The sequence below is a fragment of the Pinus tabuliformis genome, chromosome 6 (assembly GCF_031772625.1).
Source record: "Pinus tabuliformis cultivar Carrire ecotype Pingquan chromosome 6, CPIR1, whole genome shotgun sequence".
Lineage (NCBI taxonomy): Eukaryota > Viridiplantae > Streptophyta > Pinopsida > Pinales > Pinaceae > Pinus > Pinus tabuliformis.
In genome coordinates, this window is record NC_142292.1 from 1,770,154,936 (window position 1) to 1,770,165,567 (window position 10,632).

The window sequence follows — 10,632 nt, forward strand, 5'->3', positions numbered from 1 at the left end:
AGGTTTTTCCATTGTTTTAAAAATATATGTAACAATATTTAAAATAATTAAAGATTACCCTAAATCTATTTAACTAAGACCCTGATCTATTAAGTATTGAGGCTAATAAGAAACATAAAATTAAATGATTCTGGATTAAAAAGTTATATTCTTCACAATGTTTGATAGATCCAAGTTTAGATGAATCATATATATATGATGGAAAGTATGATTAATATGCATTGAGACCAAAAATGGTTTATGGAACTTTAAGAAGGTAAATTTTTACTTGAAATTCTTTAAATTTTTGTTTCTATGCTTCAAAAACTTTAAGCAAAAGATCGTTATAGTGTTGGTTGAATTAAAAAGTCAAAAAATTGAAAGTGCAACAATTATTTTGAAGTTTAAATTTAATTGAAGTAAAATATTACTTGAAATTATTTACAAATTTTGTTTCTATGCTTGAAATACATCACAAAAAAACATTTCAACATCACCTTAGTTTTGCATATTTAAAACCTTAAAAAGGTTAAAAGCATGACAAAAAATTTCAAATTTGGATTTACCCAAAGGTTTTGAGAATTAAGCTCATGAAAATTTGTTCTTAATTTTAACAATGTGAATATCTCTAAGTCCTCATGGCACCATAATTCTAATAATATTTTTTAATGTGCAAAATGATCTCTTCCTTTACACCTCCATTGTCTAACCAAGATAATGCCTCCTTATACCATCCCACTTGATTGAAAGTGGTTGTGGCTAGACTTTGAAGTTATTTTAGAAAGCCTCTTGTTGTCAATGTGGTTTAACCTTTTAATAGTCATGCTCTAAATGAGGAAATGATTTGCTTCCATAAAAAGAGTAGAATAAAATGTTTCCATTAATTTGGATTTTTTTTTTTTTTTTTTTTAATCTGCTATATCCTTTTTCAAAACTTCCTCCATATCCATAATAAACTTTCTAAACTCTAATAATCTTATTCCCAATATCATAATTCTAGTTGAACTTGTGTTATGAATTCCAAAATAGATTTGAAATTCCTTAAAATATTGTTGGTTGTTATATACTTAAATATTATAAATGATATTTTTTAAAATTAAATTTTCATGATTTTCATTATGTGAATATTAACAATCATTCTCAAATCTTAGAAAATTCTTAAATATATATAAAGACTGAATATTTTCCTCAATTTAAAAGGAAAAAATAGTCATTATATTTTAACGAAAAAGTATTATCGAATAAATAAATAAATAAATAAATAATTTGAAAATATATTAAAATCATATTCCTGTTGATTGTTTTTCCTTTTTCTTTAAAAATAATTTGAATTATTAGTTTTTTAAATTTATATTTCAAAAAGTGGATGAAGTAATGCCCATTATTTTATATTTTAAAATTAAATTACAAATTTAAAAGTATAAAATTATTAAAATTAGCATATAAAAATTTGACAAATATTTTAAATTAAACATAATTATATTATTATTGTTAATTTTTTTAATTTATATATACAAAATATTTAACTATTTTAAATTAAAAGATTTAAACTTGAAATCTTTATGTTAATATCATATCCCATTACTTTTTAATTTATATATTATTATTAAAAAATAAATTTTTAATATATTTTATAAACACCCCCAAAAAGAAACACAAATATTAAATAATAATAATTAAATAACAATTAATACATGTTTGAGTGAAAGAAACAACACACTAATATTTATAAAATATATTATTATATATTAAATAAATATTATAAAAGTAAATTTATGTAGATAAAGCCTGCTCTCTTACGGACCACCAGCGGGTTATTTCAGGTGGCGTGGTTTTCCTTGATAACAGTGATGTGTCAACTGACATTCGCGGATAGCAGCCAGAGATGGCTGTCCTCACTGTTGGTTTGACAAAACTGAATTTGATAGGTTTTTCCACCTTTTGGAAAAAACAATTTCTTTTTATTTCACATTCATTTTTAAAGAGTGTGAAATTGAAAAATAATTAAAATAACTCCATATAATATAACAAATAAAATAGACTAAATTATATTTAAATAATAATAAATTATTATTATTATTAATTATTAATTTTTAATATAATAAAAATATATTTTTATTATTTTTATTTTTATGTAAATATTTGAATATTAAAATTTTAAAAACATACTTATCTAAATCTATAACTCAAAAAAATAAATAATTTTTTATTATTAAACCGTTTAAATTATATACATTAAGATAACAAAATCAATAAGTTAGACGCGCAGAGCAGGTTCACGAAATTTAAAATAAAAATAAAAATTAGACGCCGGAGGAAAAAGCCCAGAGCAAGTTTATGAAATTTTAAGAAATTCAAAAAGTTACACGCGCGAGGAATGTGGTAGAGCAAGGTTATGAAATTTTAAAATATTAAAAAAGTTACACGCGGGAGGAATGGGGTAGTTGTATCATTGGAGTGTGGATGTATCATTTCTTTTCAGTGTTAGTATCGACGGATTACGAGGCACCAAGTGCAGCTGGACGGACGGAGTGCTGCGCCGGAAACGCAGACGGTACAATCGTCGAGGAATATTAACTTAACGGAAATTAGAAAAATCTGATTGCATCTCAATGTCAATGGGTATGTATGACATACATACCGATGTCACATCATCCCCGAAAAGTCGCAATATAGACCACTCTGTTTTGAAATTCCGCCCACATCATCCTCGAAAAGTCGCAATATAGACCACTCTGTTTTGAAATTCCGATTTTATTGGTCAGTGTAATATGTATGTACATATAATATCTTCTTCCAAATAGGATGATGTTTTTTAAAATTTATTTTATAGGATATTTTATATATCTTGAAATATTTTGTTCATAATCAATATTTAATTAATTAATTAATTAATTAATATTTATTTTAAATGTTATGTGTCAATTTTAAGGTAAGTATGGATGAAATTATACATCACTTTTATAATGAGAAGTTTAAGATTCTATATTTTAGCAATAAGAATTTGTTTTAATTTTATTTTGTAAAACTTTCATTATGATTGATATTGATATATTATGTATCAACTCTATGATTGATATTGATATATTATGTATCAATTCTATATTAGACATATTACGATTCCTATACATATGTTGTAGAAAATACTTAATAATACAAAAAATATTCTTTATATTAAAATTTAAAAATCACTATTAAATATAATAATAAATGTATTTAATAATAAATTTAGAAATAATTGAACTAATTAAGTTAAATAATTTAATATTTTAAGAGATATCTAGATAAATCCACATAATAGGAGGAATATATTTACCGTATCTGTCACCATCTAAATCTTTTTAATAAAATAACTATACTGGTAATTGCCCCAAAAGGTGCAAAGAGAGGCAGATAGGATTGTTAAATTGTAATTGTTGAATTGCAAAAGTTGTACTTTGATTTGAAATAATAATTGTAAAAAAGGAACCATCATCAAATGAGGGTGAAGGGAATCCATTTTCATCATTTGCTGTTGATGATGAAGGAGAATGTGATAAGATATCTTGCAACATGCAAAATGACTTATATGAACAAAAATGTTTTTTCAAGAACAAAAAGCCCTTCTAATAGAGCACAGGATGACACATTACCATGCCTGCAATTGCTGCCACAACTGCATTAACAACAGTGTTCACCCATTCATCTTCAACTTATTTCTAGCCACTGCAGTATACCACATAAGCAATAAACACATTTTTGGAGGTTCTATAGTTTAAATGTTGTAAGCATAATAGTAGTAAATAACCAGGGTAGCTATAAATACTTTTCTGAGCCAACTCTGGAAAAATATGAATAAAATGCTACCTGTTTCTTTTAAAAACAAAAATGTAAACTTTTTGCAGTATTCCTCCTCTTTAGAACCATAATAAGAGAAGGCACAATGAATTGCAAAACAATACTGAAGAGAGATTTCAGGTGGGAGCCTTAAAAGAGGTACCAAATTTTATTGTGTTAGATAGTGAGAGTGATGAAGAACCTGTTCAAGTGAGATCGAGGCTTTCATTGTCACAGAGGACACTGACTGGAAAGAGAAAGTTGAGATCTAATGTAAGGTAAATAATTCCTTTTTCCAAAACATTTCAATCTATATATGTATTGGTTCATTATGAAATGCAAGTTTTAGCAAATGTTTTTTGAACCTCATAGTTGATTTGTGTATTCATTATGTAAAATTTTGTTTCTTGTTTGGATATCTTATTAGGCTCAAGAGAACTGCACTATGTTAGTTAAATCTCTTGCGTGTCAAGAAGCTAACTTCAGGTATAAGATCTGATTTTCCTCTGATGGAGTGGATTAAGTAAATTATTCAACTCTTTGTTAAAACCCTAGTTGTTTTCCTAACAACACTGTGACAACTCGGGAAGGCGTCAATTTGGGCACCATTTTTTCCTAGTAGATTCCACTGATGGAACTTTATTTGAAGGATATTGAAAGGAGATATGATTTTCTGATGGCTTTGCAGGCGGCCTGTTGGCCGTTTCCCTTTTTCGAGCACTTCCTCTTGCAATAGGTAATTTTGAAGGAGGGAATTCGTCATTACTCGTTGCATCTAATCTCTCAAGTTGGTCTGGAATCAAACGAGACATGGCTGCAGTTGCATGAAAGGAGTGGGATGCACAAATTGTGTAACATGGGTTTGTTTGAAATAGTAACAGAGCAAACTAATTTTAACGAACACGACAGACCTTTGTTTGCCATGTTATTCACAGACATGTGGAGGCCCCAAGTATCAGTGTGGTGGGAAGTAGCCATTAAGAATGGTAGTGCTCGTAACACAGTGAACAGTTAGTGGAGTCAGCCTCAGCACCAATGGCAAGGCCGCAATAAATTCATATATCACTGACGATTTTGGTAAGGAAGTCGGCACACTCAGACGGAGAGAATTTCGGATTGTAGTGTGCTTCCCCGTAGGCATTGGGTGAGCCCTGCTGCTTGCAAACCACAACTTGTATTTATTGATTTTCCTGTTGAAAATTTTCATCCCAACCACAATGAGGCTTTACTGAACATTGTTAACACCATAATAAACATTTTTTACAAGCTTCATAAGATGTCGTCTCTATTGGAGAGATAGAGAATTAAAATAAGAGGGAGCTTTTATTTGTATTGAAGATTACCTTAAGAGGTGATTAACCTTATTGAGGCTGGTAGGTTTCAAACCCCAATTTTCTTTCGAGAAGTAGCTTGACCCTTGAAATGGATTTTTCTACTTCACATACTACTAATTTTGTGTATTTGAGAACATTATCTCATGCTGCGAATGCCATCTAGGGGAGCATCAATGGCTTCAATGTCAATATAGAGACTCTTGCCGGAAATTGTGACTGAGTAGTTGAAATATAAGCCAAGGGGCTGTGAAGGATGACCATCCCATGCATGAAGAGTGATGGTGGATGGGGATAGGTCAAGGGAACCAAGTTGCTTCCAAACACTGGCAACCATCACATAGGTGGAGGTGCCTTTGTCAATGATACACCACTGAACAATGGCGTTTCTAATGGAGACTAGTATTTTAAATACAACGGATAAAGGTAAGGGAGGATTTTCTGACTTGTCAACATGAAATAAAATCATCTAATCGTCTTGAGGATCCATGCCACCCAAATCAGATAGTATAGATTTATGTTGGGATGGGCACATTTAGAGGACTTCCAAAATTGACATGGCAGCAGGAGACTATGCCAAGTCATCTACTATGCTATATGTAAGGGCGACTTTGGTGGAAGTAGCATTTCGACGTAATGGACCTTTGGGGATCTTGGGAATAACCTTGACCTTCGGTTAAGGGATCTGCAAGGTATCTTTAGGTGACAATAGAGGCTCGGTGGAAACTTTGGGTTGGGACTTAGTCGTAACTTAGCGGGTGGCTTGTCGTATTGGTGTGATTGAGTCTGAAGGTTGACTTGCTCAGTATTGATCTCATCATAATTCATTATAAGAATTGATAATCATGGTTACCAGATGGTGGAGTTGGTTGAGCTGCCTGACATTGTGTAGGTTGGGTAGCTATATATCCTTGGTGAGGGAAAGGATTAGTAAGCATTGTAGGTTGAGCTGAAGTAGGAGGGGGAGGAGGAGCAGTAGGTTGCCATCCTTGAGAAGCTACTTGAACTTCCCATACCTAACGCATCTGAGGTAAAAGAGGACACTCATGGGTATAATGACCATATATGCTGCAAAATTCACAAGGTTTGTTTGTACGAAGACCCTTGTTTTACATTGGTTGACTTCCATGTTGCTAGGTTGCGGGATTAGGTTGAGGACCCTGAGGGAATTGGGTGGAGGACCCTAGTTGCCTTAATTACCTTGAGACTATTGGTTCCGATTACTATTCTCCTTATTCCTTTTCTTTTGGTTAGGGGGATTGGGTCCACTCTACTGAGCATACACTTGACGTTGTGGAGGAGGTGGTTGTTGTGGCAGAGGGGGAGCGGGCATGGGGGGCTGGGGCGTTGGTACCAGAGGGACTGGAGTGCTAAGTGATGCATACTAATAATAAGGAGATAGGGAAACATTGGGATAAATAGGTGGTGCAACATCTAACCTTGGCATCTATTGATGTGGATGGGGATATGCATATGGTGTGATGGGACCTGGATAACGGTTGCCTTGTAGAGGATTGGGGGAGGGATAATTGTCAGTGGAATTGGTCCCTCCCTAAGATGGACCATAAATCATATGAGGTGGAGCATATGGTTAAGGGTGAGAAATGGTTCCAATTATGCCATCCACATATTATCTGACAGTTTGTTATTGTTGGTCGCAACAAAAGAAATGGCTAAAGAGTAGTTGATACAACTTATCCACCTACATTTAGATGATTATTGTAAATTTATAAGTGATGGAGAGGGGAAGTAATTAAATTTTGTTTGCAAATGATGGCCACTTTCAAGAAAGTTTTAAGGCGTTTAAGGCATCACTATAGCCAGGACAACAATACAAAAAGATTGTTGAAACATATTGCCTTCACACGATGTTTCTTGCAATGGTCGATATAAGGGATGTCTTGGTCAAAGTGGCAGACATATTTCATAACATGGGGATCTTGCAGTTCTACCTTTTCAAGAAAGAACAATTTTCTAGAGACAATAAATATTCTTTCTACTCTGTTAGCCAATCAATTTGGAGTTTGGGGTTGGAAAGTTGATTTAAAAGACCTCCGCTTCAAACATTTGAAATGAAGAAAACTTCAAAGAGTTTTTTTCCAAGTTTGTTGAAGGTTTTAGAGAAGAAACTATCATGTCTCTAGTCCAAAAGTTGAATGAATCTCTAAAGAAGAAGAACATTTCTTATTATGATTTATGCGTTGGACCTAAAAGTCTATGTAGCGCTCACTGGGAGATGTTGATGAATAAACAAAGAAATAATAGGATCTTCTAGATAATGAATATAGTGTATCATGCCTTCGACTTATCATTGCACAAATATTTTGCAATGCAGTTGTTCAAAATGACCCATTTGCAATTAGATGCATAACGAAGCATATATCCTTTAGTTGTATAGAAAATTACAAAACAATAGCTACTTGGGAGGAATACATAAAACAATTAGAATTTCCCTATAACAAAGGAAATATTGAAGGTGATCTATTTGTCTTTGCTTGGTTAAGAAAAATGAAAAACATATCTTTTGTCATTTGGTCTATAGTTACAATGTCCATATTCAGGAAAATATGTAATTCATAAACAATACTTAGAATTTTGAACATATTGCAATTTGAAACAAGTATAGGTCATGTCTACTATGAACTTTACAACAAATAGGAAAAATTGAAAGTCAGATAATAGGTGAACTTGGTGCAACTGAATTCAAAGCATCTGAAGAAATAGATGATATTGGTGCAACCCATTTCAAAGCATCTTGTAGCTTAAACAAGTACAACAAAAGTTTATCTTTGCATCTTGTTAAAGACATTATTCGAATGAAATTGAAAACACAAAAAATCAAACTTGCCTATAACAGAACATCAATGAAACAACACATAGTGCTAGAAGATTAGAGCATCAACCCACAAAAATATCTCGTGTTCCAATTGACATTAATATTGAGGATATTGTCATCTTTGAATCAATGCATTATTTGAAAAGTAGTGTTACGAACAAGTTTGAAGCAATAGATCAACTAAATGCAGGAAAATTCAAACCATATTTTTCCTTAAACAAGAAAAAGAAAAACATGTCTTAGCATCTGTTTAAAGACACTATTTGAAGAAACATGAAAACAAACAAAATATAGCTGGCATATAATACAACAATAATGAAGCAACAAGTAGTACTAGATGATTTGTGTCAGTCAACATCAAGAAAAAGATTAAGGAACAGGTCAACAAAATTATGAATGGTTGAACAAAAATATCGAGCATAAATAAATGATACACCTATCTTTCATTGTTCAATATGTCAAAGAAATTTCTTTAGAATATATGTTTTGTCGATGAAACTAGTGAATTGAAAAACACATGCAAAGACCATTCGAAAACCACTAACTTGTTTCCATGAATTTGAAAAGCCTAGTTTTGAAAATGTGAAAAATAATAGTTGCTTCATCTGTAGGCTTTGAAAAAAAGCATTTTCAGATGACACAATTCCTAAATATGCAGTTCCTGCAAAAATAAGAAGAAATAAAGGCACTCGAACACTTAGTCAACTTAATGAACTAGAAGAAAGACTAATGGCATTACAATTGCCCTTTTTTCAAATAAATGAAATGAGCCATTGGCATAAAAAACCACAGCTAGGTTTAACTGGAGAAGTCATCAATGTCCCAACTAATAAATGTAGAATTCAATCTGCATTGCCTTGAAACATAAAATACACTGACACAATGACAATTGTGCTACAAAAGCATTTAAAATTCAAAAGTTTCTATGCATTTTGTCGGGTTCAAGTTCACATAGTCATGAAAACATTAAAACAATTATGCAAAACAATGCTTTACAAGTTATAAAATGCCAAGATAGACGACAATTGGAAACAAGTGTTCATGGAAAACTAAGGAGCATATGACCATACATATGATATTGAAAATACTGAAAATGATAATCAGGATATTGATGAACCGATCACAAAAACATTGGTTCATGGTTTCGCTGGTCCACATACTATCCATGACATTGTAAATAGGAAAATTAATATTACACCTCCTACAGGCTACTTGCCATTAGGATTTTTCCAAGATAAACACTGAGAAGAAATGAGTTTTCCATCATTATTCTATGGAAACAAACACCCAAGCGATTTGTTGAAAAACTTTACATATCAAAAAATCTATCAATGGGAAGTCCTGCATAAAAATCATGACTTTTCTTACCATACAACTAACCTATTTTATAAAGCAATTCACATTATCATAAACCAAGTATTGAATGTTATGTGGATTAGAATTAGAAAAGGCCAGTTGAAAGGAAGAAAATTACTTGCAAAAGATGTCAAATCCAAACCAAATTTGGATTACATTTTGAAATCTGACATTGGGTACATGGACTTAAAAAAAATTCGCACTTCACTAGACTACCATCAAAAAATACGTAAAAAACTATATGCAATGATTCGACAACTAGGTCCACCTACTTTCTTCGTGTCCTTTAGTAGCGTAGAGCATCTTTGGGAGCCTTTGATGAATGCATTAAAACATATAAGGCAGAGTACTACAAGGCCAAACAAAAATGAATTAGAAGAAAATGAACCACACTCATTAATAAGAAATGATCCTGTAGCTTGTGCACATTACTATAGATCTAGGATGGATGCTCTGCGCCAACTAATAGCTCATGATTACAAGTATTATGGAGGAATTGATGACTACTTCTATGTCACAAATTTCTAAAACAGAGGAATTAAGCATGAACATGGTTTATTATGGATAAAATATGCACCGATCTATGGTAAAGACGCAAACATTGATGTTGACAAATTTGATGATAAATACTTGTCAACTGAGTCATCAGTTCTACCAAAATCTCTTAGAACCATACAACATCATTGTCACATAAGAACCTGTAGGAAACATAAAAAATCTAATTGCAGATTTAATTTCCCAATATCTCCAATGAAAATAACGAAAATACTTGAACCTCTGGAACTTGATAGTGCTAAAATGAAAACAAATGAAAAGCTAATATTTGACACAATAAACGATGTCAATTATGATCAAAAGGATACATTTGATAGCTTCTTGCATAACATTGGATTAGCAAATGATGAATACATACATGCTATCCAATGTACACTAAATCACGTAACTTAACTGTTATAAAGAAAGTCATCTGACACCTGGAAAAATATCTTTGCTCGACACATCCTGGCAATTTGGATTGCAAACACTCACTCTCAATTTGTACTTGATTCATATGTCATTGCGATGTACTGCAATTCCTATATGGAAAAAGAAGATAAAACGCTTACATCAACCTTCAAGAACATATGCAAAAATTACCTTAAAACAAAATATGATATAATGGACACTATTAATTGTCTAGGAAATATTTAGTAAACATGCAACAAATGTTTGCACAACAAGAAATTTACATTGTGCTATCACTTCTATTAAATTGTAGTTCACGAACATGTATTTTTGTTAACTCTCCTATAGCAAAACGTGCATTTGTTTTCA